Here is a 13013-nt window from a genome sequence, read left to right on the forward strand (position 1 = left end):
CACAATTTGGCCCTTGTCAAAGTCACTCAGATCCTTACGCTTGCCCATTTTTCCTGCTTCCAATAAATCAACTTCAAGAACTGACTGTTCTCTTGCTGCCTAATATATCCCACCCCTTGACAGGTGCCACTGTAACAACATAATTAATGTAATTCACTTTACCTGTCAGTGGTTTTACTTTTATGGCTGATTGGTGTATAAATGTATTTTACAAGGAAAGTTTGCAGATGGGGCGGCACGGTGGTGTAGTGGTAAGTGCTGTCACCTCACAGCAAGAAGGTCCGGGTTTGAGCCCCATGGCCGATGAAGGCCTTTCTGTGTGGAGTTTGAATGTTCTCCCCGTGTCCGCGTGGGTTTCCTCCGGGTGCTCTGGTTTCCCCCACAGTCCAAAGACATGCAGGTTAGGTTAACTGGTGACTCTAAATTGACCGTAGGTGTGAATGTGAGTGTGAATGGTTGTCTGTGTCTATGTGTCAGCCTTGTGATGACCTGGCGACTTGTCCAGGGTGTACCCCGCCTTTCGCCCGTAGTCAGCTGGGATAGGCTCCAGCTTGCCTGCGACCCTGTAGAACAGGATAAAGTGGCTAGAGATAATGAGATGAGATGAGAAGTTTGCAGATGGCTATGACAAACCTGGGAGATGTAAGTAACTCCTGACTCACTGACTGTCTCTGCTAATAAGGCATCATCGTGACATGTGAACTGGTGAGGTCATACAGAAGAAGGGCTGGCAACTTATTGACTGAATCACTAAACTTATCTCAGTGAAGAGGAAACATCTGGTGGGTGTATGTCAACATGTGTAAAATTAATGCATTCAGCTGTACTTTCAGCGGAACAGTCTTTGAAGTCCTCATGACAGGATCAGGATAAGAGTGTACCAGGGTAAGCACCTGAACTTCAAATACAACCAAAGCACATACATAATATTGTATTATAATACACGTACTGTAGTTATCTTTTATTTCTACATCTGCATGACTGTGCCCTCTAGTGGTGGGTTAACAAGGTCAGCATGACTTCTGGCTTTTAAAGTCTCGACCGATGTGTCATGGGGCTGTGGAGTGATCCTAGTATGAAGTTATTTTATTCATCCTTAAATTGATTAATGTCGAATTCCTGGAGCTCTGCATTTGTCATATTTGTAATAATTAAAAAGGAGTAGTCATGGTAATAACAATTTCTACTTTAACATATGGAACATAATGACAAATGTAGGAGGAGCTCAACAGTTGCTTTGAAACCACAGACTGCTTTTACAAGAAAAGAGTTCCTCATAGGTTCTTTAGGCCCTGTCCACACGGCAACGGATTCAGGTGAATCTGATAAAATTGTTTATCGTTTCGGCCTGGCGTCCACACGGCACCGGCGTTTTGGGTGCCCCAAAACGAAATCTTTTGAGAACGGGTTCCAGAGTGAAAAAATCTGGCAACGGAGCCGTTACGAAGTCGTCTGGATGAGTAGAACGGATTTGTTTACGATGACATCACAACCACATGACTGTCAGTGCTTCACGCCGGGTAGAAGTGTAACGAACTCAATGCGAGTTGTCAACAAATCCTATAACTTGGTTCATGAAACGCGCTTACAAAATATTTTCACTGTGAATATTTGTGTAATGGTGCAAAGAGAGAGAGAGAGAGAGAGAGAGAGAGAATAGCCCTTAGGGCAGAGTCAATCCCGCCAGCAAAAATAGGGAAAAAAAAGGAACGATCTCACCTCTTCAGATCTTGGTTTAAGTCCGACAATACATTCCTCAAAAAGGGCGTAGAAGAACAAAGTAATCCATCAACGTGTAGCATTCAATTTATTCTGGACCATTAAAGAATTCTGGAGGATATCAGAATGTTGGCGTACCGGCTTCCATCTACCCCCGTTCATTCCTCTCTCTCTCCATCTACCCCCGTTCATTCCTCTTTCCGCGTCTCCATTCAAAAAACGAGCACGCGATTTAAAGGGACTATATCCATAGGATAGGGAGTGAGAAAGTGTGTGCGTGTGACAGTGACAGGGATAGTCACTGTGCGCATGCACAGTTATGCGCATGCGTCTACTTCTATTGTTCTGGTGTCTCCGATGGGACCGTCTTACAGCGCACGTAGAGGTGTGGCATGTGTATTGCATCGTTTTCAGCAAGCGTTGCGTTGCCATATGTACCTGATATTTTACTGGTCCGTTGCCCATGTGGACGCGATATTTTTAAAAAAAAAATCTCGTTGCCGTTGTCGTGTGGGTGTAGCCTTAGATGGTTATAGCTTTCTAAATGTATTCTAATTGGAACCTGTTCACAAGGGAAATTCCACTATTGTAGGGTTAACCATCAACTTTGTAAGGTTTTCCCCAAATAACCCTTAAATGCTGCTCAATGTTGTTTCAAAAACACACAAGATCATTCATTTAACAGAGTTCACATGACACATTGCCAGTGTTTTGCATACTGCACAACTTGTATAATCCGGTTCTTTTCAATATTTCCATATTTCCCAGGGCCACTTCAGTATGACATTATTTCACAGAACTTTGGATTCCCTGCTTTGTTCACTCTTGTTGTTAATTTTTTTTGTAACTGTTTCAGTAAAAACACTGCAAAGTGCATGCAATTTATTCACTGAAAGAGCCCTCGGGACCGAGGCTCGGTCATAAAGATGCTTAAAATGTTTTAAGACAAATGTCTGAAGTCAGTCCTATAAAGTTTATTCCTGGTTTATTAGCTTATTTATTAGCCTCCAAGAAGAACACCGTGATTCCGTAATGTTTCATAACATTTCTAAGAAGAAAGAAGAAACCTTTATTTGTCACATGCACACTTAAAGCACAGTGAAATTCATCCTCTGCATTTAACCCATCTGAAGCAGTGAACACACACACACACTCAGAGCAGTGGGCAGCTACACCAGAGCGCCCGGGGAGCAGTCAGGGGCGCTAAGCACTCTAGCTTATGCCCAGGTCAGACGGCAGAAAGACGCATGCTGCGACCTGCGATCGGTTGGGTGGAGATCGATCGCAAGTGGATGTAAGCGTTTTGCGTCAAATCCTTCATTGTGGTCAGACGTATTGCAAGACGCAGAGTTTTTAAGCTGAATCAACCAGTCGGAAGCAGACGCAGCTAGACGCAGGTTGACGCAGCGCACAGAAAACCTTTAAAAAACATAAGGCCATAAGACTGCTCGCAGGTTGTTGTAAACTGTTTGGAGGTGCAGTCTGCGTCTACCTGCGATGTATCGCAGCCATCTCTAAAGATTTGTCTTCCCCTGCGTCAGCCTGCGTCTAGCTGCTTCAACTTGCGATTGGTCGCTCAAGTGTTGCACAACTGCCTGCCTCTACATTACATGCGTCAACCTGCTATTGGAAGCAAATCGCAGCTGAAATGCGAACAGATCATGATTTACTTGCATCAAGTTGCCTCTACTAAAGACCCCCTGCAACACTCTGCCATTATCTGCGTCGTCATGCGTCGACACAAGACCAGTCTTGCGATTTTGTTATCGCAGGTAGACGCAAGTAGTTGAAAATTAGTTGCAACCAGCCTTCTGACCTGAGCATTAGGAAACGGCCATTATATTTTTCCCACACTTTTTTTTTTACATTCATTAACTTTTTGTATTCTTGTGTAAACACTAATGAATGCATGCGTTTGTAATCCTCTCATGGTTAATATTTAATGCACTAGTTATTTAATAACTGTTCTGGTTATACCGGCTCTGGTCTGATGGTTATGTCTGCAGAGATGGAGCAATAGTAAATCCAAGGCTGACTAGCAAGTCTTTCATGGAAAATAAAGGGTCTTTTGACCCCAAACCTCAAACAAATACAATATTGCATCCTTCCTACCTACAAGGTTTTCTATCCAGACCGTTGAAGATGACAAATGAATGTTATTGAATGAAGCCATGGCCTAATGCCTTTTTCAGGAATAAAAGATTTTGTATTCTTGGAGCCCAGCATTCTGCAATGTGGACACAGTAACCTTTCCACCAATCAATATATAACATGTCTGGACAAAGCCTGGGCACTGAGAGACATTGATTTCCCAAGAACTCACTCACTGGTGTGTTTTATCCTCTAAAGCCACATGCTGGAACCCAATATAAAATCTTCAGGCACAAATCAAACAGAATCTAAAAACGTCGTAATTTACATGCTAGTAGGCAAAACCAGTCACATGGTGCTATGAAATGAAAGAAAAGACCACAGTGCCTTATCATCAGGTTAAACCTGCATGTACAAGTGTGTCTTTCTTTTGCATTTGAACCAAATGATCTCAAGGTCTTTCCATCTCAAGGTGTCTGGTCATGGTGTAACCTACATGAGAATGTGAGACACTGTAGTCAGCACAGAGAGAAATACCGTAGAGAGGAAACAGAATTTATTAAAGAGTAAACCACTTAACAAATATTTTAAAGGGAAAAAACCCCAGCTTTGTTCAAAAACTCATTATTGCTGTTACAAAATCTATTTATTAACCATGGTTTTTCTTCATGTCTTTGCATTCATTTTTGTCAATGCACTTATAACAAGCTGACTATGATGAATAAAATTAAATGTTTTGATATTTGGTAGCCTTGAGCAATTTCGCTGCAAAAGCATTCATTGAGTAATGAAGGACATTTTCTTCTTCCTTCCCTGGCTACATAATACACTTCCCAAATGAAAATGTCATAATAAATGGCATAGTGAAGAAATAAAATAATTTTTTACTATTTTCTGTTTAGAGCTTTTTTTTTCCAGAAATGATGATCATAAATTGATGACCTAATTATTAGATTCCTCATCACCCCTATTACTGCTACTGTGTCCAGGAGCAATTTTCTAATGAACTGCACCTGAATCCTAGAAATAATGTCTCTCGTTGTACCCACAAGGCAACAACCATCACAACACTCCTCGTCGGTGCTGCCGAACCCGATCCGGGCTTGAGGCGAACCATGGTTGATTGACTTGGCCAGAATTACAGCAGTAGGGTGGCCAGTTTGTTTCTGCGCACTCACACACATACCGTACACACACACACACCTATAGATGACTTGCAACCATGTGATCAAAATGTGCTACGTCATGAGCGTCCGCCATGATGGCGGATATACAAAGCAACTAGGATGGCAGCTGCTGTAAACAATGCTGAATTTTCTCAGTATTACCATGATTTGAACGGTCGCGTGAAGATTCGATACAAAGAGAAGATAGATATGTGTGGTTTTGACCCATATTATTTAAAAAAGTCTGATTTTTCTGAGGATAAGACGCTTCTACTGATCACCGAGTACCCAGATATCGCGTTCTATCTGGTTTGGTAGACTTCGTGGGTTGACAAATCTCAAATGAAGGCTTATAAGTCCATGGAAGCCGATAACTTCTTTGTCTCTGGATGGGTAATGCATGGATGTCTCTGCACCTTATTAATTAAGCCAATCAATGATGATAAAGCAGTTGTACTTGCAAAGGTAAGTTAGGGCTTCTTTTGCATTTAGTTTACTTCTATGTGTAAACAACAGATGAAGTGTGAAATTTTGACAAGTCTCTAGCTTTATAACTCACAAATCGCATTTCAATTTATTTCAGGTCAACCACTCTAAAATTATAACAACAACGACCAAGTGAACCATGACAAGAGAACGCTCATTTTATAGCAGAATTCTAGCAACATGAATGTGGCAGCGGGGGCGTGGTCAAGCGTCGGTCTGTGACCAGAGGGCGGAGTCAGGAAAGGTAAATGGCAGAATCACTGCACCTGATGTCAACCTGTGTTTGTGTGTCTTCCCCAGTGACCGCACCCTATATAAGGAGAGAGAGCAGAGGAAGGGAGCTCTCTCCCCAACCAGACGACTAATGTGTGTGTGCGTGTCTGTGTGACTGGGAGATTGTAAAGCTGAAAAGCTGCAAATAAAGAGTTTTTTGGAACTCAGTTCTGGCCTGCCGTACTTCGGTGCTCCACCCACCCGCTCAAAGTTCTACAATGAAATAAAATTCTTCCATGATATTATTGAGAAAGCTTTAGAATATCATCTCATCTCATTATCTCTAGCTGCTTTATCCTGTTCTACAGGGTCGCAGGCAAGCTGGAGCCTATCCCAGCTGACTACGGGCAAAAGGCAGGGTACACCCTGGACAAGTCACCAGGTCATCGCAGGGCTGACACATAGACACCCATTCACACTCAATTTAGAGTCACCAGTTAACCTAACCTGCATGTCTTTGGACTGTGGGGGAAACCCACACGGACAACATGCAAACTCTGCACAGAAAGTCCCTTGCCGGCCACGGGGCTCAAAGCCAGACCTTCTTGCTCTGAGGCGACAGCGCTAACCACTACACCACCGTGCCGCCCTAGCTTTAGGCTCTCACCTGAGAAAAAATGATTACTGCAAAGACCAGCTGTTTGGTTTTAGCCTCTGTTAGATCAGCCCTGCCAATGTTGTTCAGCCGTGCTTGTCTCCTCTCCGTACTAAGCCTCAGAGTTTTCTCGCCCTCTTTCCAAATCACGAATGGAATTCTAAAACATTGGAACGTGCCACGGGCACGAGTACTGTTGTGACCACAATCATATACAGCACAAAGATATGGCATAGCTAAAAGAACGCTTAAAGCAGTGGAAAAACAAAGGGAGATGTGCACGCAACGCACAACTATGTTTTGTATGGAATGTCACTTGACCCTGCATTTGTATATCCACCAACATGACCGACATCCGGATTTCTATTTTGCTTTGACGTCACTTGCAAGTCAAGGATGGGCAGGCAATTTAAAGTAGCAGTTAGCCTAACTGCATGCCTTTGGACTGTGGGGGAAACCAGAGCACCTGGAGGAAGCCCACGCAGACATGGGGAGAACATACAAACTCCACACAGAAAGGCCCCCGTCAGCCACTGGGCTCGAACCCAGAACCTTTTTGCTGTGAGGCGACAGTGTTAACCACTACGCCACCATGCCGCCCAATCACAACACTGGTTACTACTAAATCTTTTTTCACAACTAAAGAGGGGAAATAACTTTACACATATCTTTCTTCATGTCAATATGTACTAAAGGGGATGTTTGTGCTTCATGACTTTTGTTTACTAAAACAGAAGAAGGGAAATGTGCTTTGCCAGAGTGGGATAAAATAATATTTTGATCCACCATCAGCCTTCAAGACAATGAACTTCTTTATACTTGTAATTACCTTTAACTTTTAATTTCATGCAGAGTCCCCACTTATGCACAGTCAATTTAAGGCTGTTTGTAGGAAAATATTGCTATATTTTGTGCTAATGATATTTTCTATAATTTTGGTCATCAAAAATAAATATTTAGATATCACTTTGGTGGAATGAACTTCCTCGAGATTTCCGAACAGCTGAGTCACTGGCCGTTTTCAAACAATATCTAAAGCCGTACCTCCTGCCTGTGTGTTTTTCTTACTATATTACCTCTCCAACAGAGGTTTTTTTTTCCTGATGGTACTCTTAGTCCGTGACCTAGTCAATTATTATCAGTAGTAGGATTTATTTATTAATAGAGACTTCAAAGCACGTCTGTAAATCACTCTGGATAAGGGCGTCTGCTAAATGCCACAAATGTAAATGTGCTTGTCTGAAAAAAATTTTCATTTATAAAGACAATGGAATATTTTTTCCAGGTATTTTTTTCATCCTTTTTCACTCATGATATTCTTACACATGGACAATCCATCCATCCATCCATCCATCCATCATCTGTAGCCACTTATCCTGTGCAGGGTCGCAGGCAAGCTGGAGCCTATCCCAGCTGACTACGGGCGAGAGGCAGGGTACACCCTGGACACGTCACCAAATCATCGCAGAGCTGACACACAGAGAGAAACAACCATTCACACCCACATTCACAGTCAATTTAGAGCCACCAATTAGCCTAACCTGCATGTCTTTGGGCTGTGGGGGAAAACGGAGCACCCGGAGGAAACCCACGCGGACACGGGGAGAACATGCAAACTCCACACAGAAAGGCCCTCGCCGGCCGCTGGGCTCGAACCCAGGACCTTCTTGCTGTGGGACGACAATGCTATCCACTACACCACTGTGCTGCCCGCAATATAATCACTAAAGTGATAAATAGGACAGGACTATTTTTTTTGTCACAGAGGCCACCATAACTCCATCATGTGTGATGTCATTTTCCATGAGCACAGCGGAGGTGTACAAGTGCATGCTATACTAGTGTCAGCGGGACGAAGTATTCTGTCAGGGATGGCTGGAGACAGATGTAAGTACAGAAGATCGTTATTATAAAGAAAAGTGTAAACAGTCCAAATCAGCAGGCATATATCATGAACGGAAAAACGGGCAAAAGGTCAAGTGAGGCACAAACAGAATACCATAGACAGAAGCAGGGTCAAAAACAAGGAACAGGAAACAAGAATCAGAAACCAGGAAATCAGTCAGGAAACAAGGCTCGGTAATGTGTCACAAGAATGCAATACTTCACAAAGTAAATCTGCATTCTGAGTCCTTATTTGGGCGTGCTGATTGTGCCTTAATCCTGTGCAGGTGTGTGTCATTTGTGGTGCGCACGTGGGTCAGTTCAGCGTGTGTGCTGTCCAGAGCCCGCCTGAGAGTCCTTCTGTTGTGACAACTAGACTATAGTATAATATTATGGTCTAGTGTGACTTCTCTGTCAATTTGTTTGCATTTCTCCACAAAAATTATAGCAATGAGGTATTAGAAAATCTCATCTCATTCTCATCTCCTCTAGCTGCTTTATCCTGTTCTATAGGGTCACAGGCAAGCTGGAGCCTATCCCAGCTGACTACGGGCGAAAGGCGGGGTACACCCTGGACAAGTCGCCAGGTCATCACAGGGCTGACACATAGACACAGACAACCATTCACACTCACATTCACACCTACGCTCAATTTAGAGTCACCAGTTAACCTAACCTGCATGTCTTTGGACTGTGGGGGAAACCGGAGCACACCCACGCGGACAACATGCAAACTCCACACAGAAAGGCCCTCGCCGGCCATGGGGCTCAAACCCGGACCTTCTTGCTGTGAGGCGACAGCGCTAACCACTACACCACAGTGCCGCCCCTGTATTAGAAAATGAATCAAAATAAAGTAGTGGCTAGTTTATTGCCTGTTTATTTTTAAAAAAATATTTACCTGCTGATCTTCCATCCATTTGATGCGTGACACGGTATACAGTTGTGCGGAATCCTATGTCACACAGCGCCACCCTTGTTTCTCATTTTCATCTCCTAATACATCCATGTATCTGGCTAATCGAGTATGGTCGCACCTGAAGAAATGACCCAACAGACTGATGTTACAACTTTAACATGTTTTTTAAGCTAAAATCTGCATACTTTTTTCATCTAGAACATCTTGTATTCATGGAAATGATGACATTTCATAACCCCATAATTTCAACATTTCCTGGTTAATTGCTTTAAGTACAGTTACAGAGACTTGCAGAATCTGTACCAAGGTCCAGTGAAGATTTTCTAGAGGCTCCTGATGGTGGACCACCTTAAAACCAACTACATACTCTTTATGTTGTTTTTTCCCTTTAATTCGTCCATCTGTATCTGGCTGAATAGGTTAGTTTGTGCTATTAGTCTTTCTTTATGACCTTCATACAGTATACTGTTAAGATCACTGGCACCAACATGTAAAGAGCTCTTCATTATATTTTGTCTTATTTGACATATAGTACTGTGAAAAAGTCTTAGGCCTGCTATTTTTTTCATACAAACTTTGTTATAGATTTCTATTTTATGATTTCTACATTATCAATTCAGTAAAAAAACATTTTAGAGTCCAAACGTTCATTTTCCAGCACAAAATTAAATGTTACAGAAAAAAAAGTTTGTATCTGAGCAGCATATTACATAAGAGAGCACTTTTCAGATTAAAAAAGAAAACCTAATGAAGGCTGCTGGGTTTTGATGCAAAATGAAGAAGCGAGCGTGACAGTCAAAGTGTCCAGAAGAACTGTGGCTGGTTCTGTAAGATGCTCAGTAAAACCTACAGCTCATTTCCTTATAAAACTGCACGCATTGTACCTGAAACTACTATATATATATATATATATATATATATATATATATATATATATATATATATATATATATATATTTTTTTTTTTAAAGCAAAGGGTCGTCTCACACCAAATATTGACTTTGTTTCATTTATTATGGCTTACTGATTACTGTTTATAGTATTTTTTAAATGTTTAAACATTTCATTTCATTATTTTTAAGCCATTTTTGGTTGACAGCATTTCTTTACACGTGCCGAAGACTTTTGCACGGGACTGTAACTCTGTATAGCACCCTTAATGTGGCCGAGAGAATATTTCACAACATTAAATATTGTCTGCCCACATCAGTCTGTTTGGCCCTTGTAAACACAAATGATAAAACCCTTGGAAATCTGAGATCAGTCAGATTTTCCTCTATTGAGTTTATATCTGCAGTTAAATTTATTGCATTCCTTGATGTAATTTATATTTGGCAGGTTGTAAACACCAAGATAAAGCCAATAAAATCCCTTTTCATTTATGCTGTGGTACACACCCACTACGGTACCAGGGGGCAAAACAGAGATTTAGGGCTATTTTATCAAATCGTAGAAAACTTGTATCCAGTGCAATTACATAGTTAAGTCCAGAATTACTGGCACCCTTCATGAAAATAAGCAAAGTAAATATGTATAGACATTTTAACACAATATTTATTTTAAACATCATTCAGTGATGTTAATCCATTACCAAATTTGTGCATTCAACAACCACTTTGTGTGTGTGTGTGTGTGTGTGTGTGTGTGTGTGTGTGTGTGTGTTTCAAAGTTCATTGTTTTTTCTCATGGTGATTGATGACAAAGGGATTGTGCATACCTCAGGAAACAGGAAATAGCCAAAGGTCATATTTGACTTCCTGGAAACTGAAAGCAATGTAAAAAAAAAAAGATGTTTTTCTTTTCAGGTATGCCAATTTATGCTTATTGTAACACATAATAGAGAAAAAATTTTATTACTGACAAAGATGTTATAAGAATGTTTATCAAATCAAATCAAATCAAATCAAGTTTATTTGTACAGCGCTTTTAACAATAAACATTGTCGCAAAGCAGCTTTACAGAATTTGAACGACTTAAAACATGAGCTAATTTTATCCCTAATCTATCCCCAATGAGCAAGCCTGTGGCGACAGTGGCAAGGAAAAACTCCCTCAGACGACATGAGGAAGAAACCTCGAGAGGAACCAGACTCAAAAGGGAACCCATCCTCATTTGGGCAACAACAGACAGCCTGACTATAATATTAACAGTTTTAACAGGTATAACCCTCAACTGTCCTCATGGGGCCGTCCTTCACAGGAGTGGGGCGATAAAACTCCGACCAGACACAGGGCACCAGGATGGATCAAGCAGGTCCGAGGGGCAGAAGAGGCCAGCATCTCAATCCCAGGATCAACATGTAACTCAGAGGGACAGAGGGGGGGGGGGGGGGGGGGGGGGGGGGGGGGGGGGGGGGGGGGGGGGGGAGAAAGAAAACATGTTGTTAGGTATGCCCTAAAAATGACAAGTATTAAATCTGTGTGGTAGGCTCGCAGAGACGAGAGTCTTTACATCAGGCATGACACACAATGGCATGTTAATATGGTAAAAAAAAATATATCATGACCTGCTCTGGCTGGATGCTTGATTGGGTGATGGGAGCACACTCCTCACCAATGATGAGATGCAGATGGGACCCTTAGGCCTGGCCAAGACAATTCAGTTACATTTCACCGGGTCTGGGACATGCGACAGAATGTCTGACGGCCGATTCCCTGCAGGCTACGATAGCCAGTCGAGGTCCACACCGTCTCCACCAAAAGATTTCCTGTTGACTCCATGTAACTCAGAGGGACAGATTTGGAGTGGGGGGGGAGAGAAAGAAAACACAGACCCGCCACGCCTGACGGCCGATTTTTTTAATTTATTTATTATTTATTTATTGTTTATACCATTCTCCTGTTCTCTCAAAGAATGACAGTAATTCTGGGGTTGACAATGTCTTTGCACATACAACACAAACAAATAAAATTATTGATACTCTTCCTGGAGTTACTGCATTAGTTCAAATGTGATTCAGATGTGTTATCCATCCATCCATTCATCCATCCATTATCTCTAGCCACTTTATCCTGTCCTACAGGGTCGCAGGCAAGCTGGAGCCTATCCCAGCTGACTACGGGCGAAAGGCGGGGTACACCCTGGACAAGTCACCAGGTCATCACAGGGCTGACACATAGACACAGACAACCATTCACACTCACATTCACACCTACGCTCAATTTAGAGTCAGTTAACCTAACCTGCATGTCTTTGGACTGTGGGGGAAACCGGAGCACCCGGAGGAAACCCACGCGGACACGGGGAGAACATGCAAACTCCACACAGAAAGGCCCTTGCCGGCCACGGGGCTCGAACCCAGGACCTTCTTGCTGTGAGGTGACAGTGTTAACCACTACACCACCGTGCTGCCCTAGATGTGTTATATAAATGTTATATAAAAACACTGTAATAATGGGAGAATGAGGAAGGACCTCTCCATGGGATTTTGAGTTCTGGGATACATTTCATGAGAAACTCAGATTCTTTAAATAGGTTAAGGTATTTAAGAAGAAATATTTAACTTAAAGATGTCCTAACCCGAATACCAAAGATTATTTTCTACTGAAGCTGTATTCACAGCACGTTATTTCTAAAACCAAGACTGGAACTGACACATTATAAGTTTACCAACAATCAGTTGTCTCAGTTCCCTTCTCATCTCATTATCTCTAGCCGCTTTATCCTGTTCTACAGGGTCGCAGGCAAGCTGGAGCCTATCCCAGCTGACTACGGGTGAAAGGCGGGGTACACCCTGGACAAGTTGCCAGGTCATCACAGGGCTGACACATAGACACAGACAACCATTCACACTCACATTCACACCTACGCTCAATTTAGAGTCACCAGTTAACCTAACCTGCATGTCTTTGGACTGTGGGGGAAACCGGAGCACCCAGAG

The sequence above is a fragment of the Neoarius graeffei genome, chromosome 5 (assembly GCF_027579695.1).
Source record: "Neoarius graeffei isolate fNeoGra1 chromosome 5, fNeoGra1.pri, whole genome shotgun sequence".
NCBI lineage: Eukaryota > Metazoa > Chordata > Actinopteri > Siluriformes > Ariidae > Neoarius > Neoarius graeffei.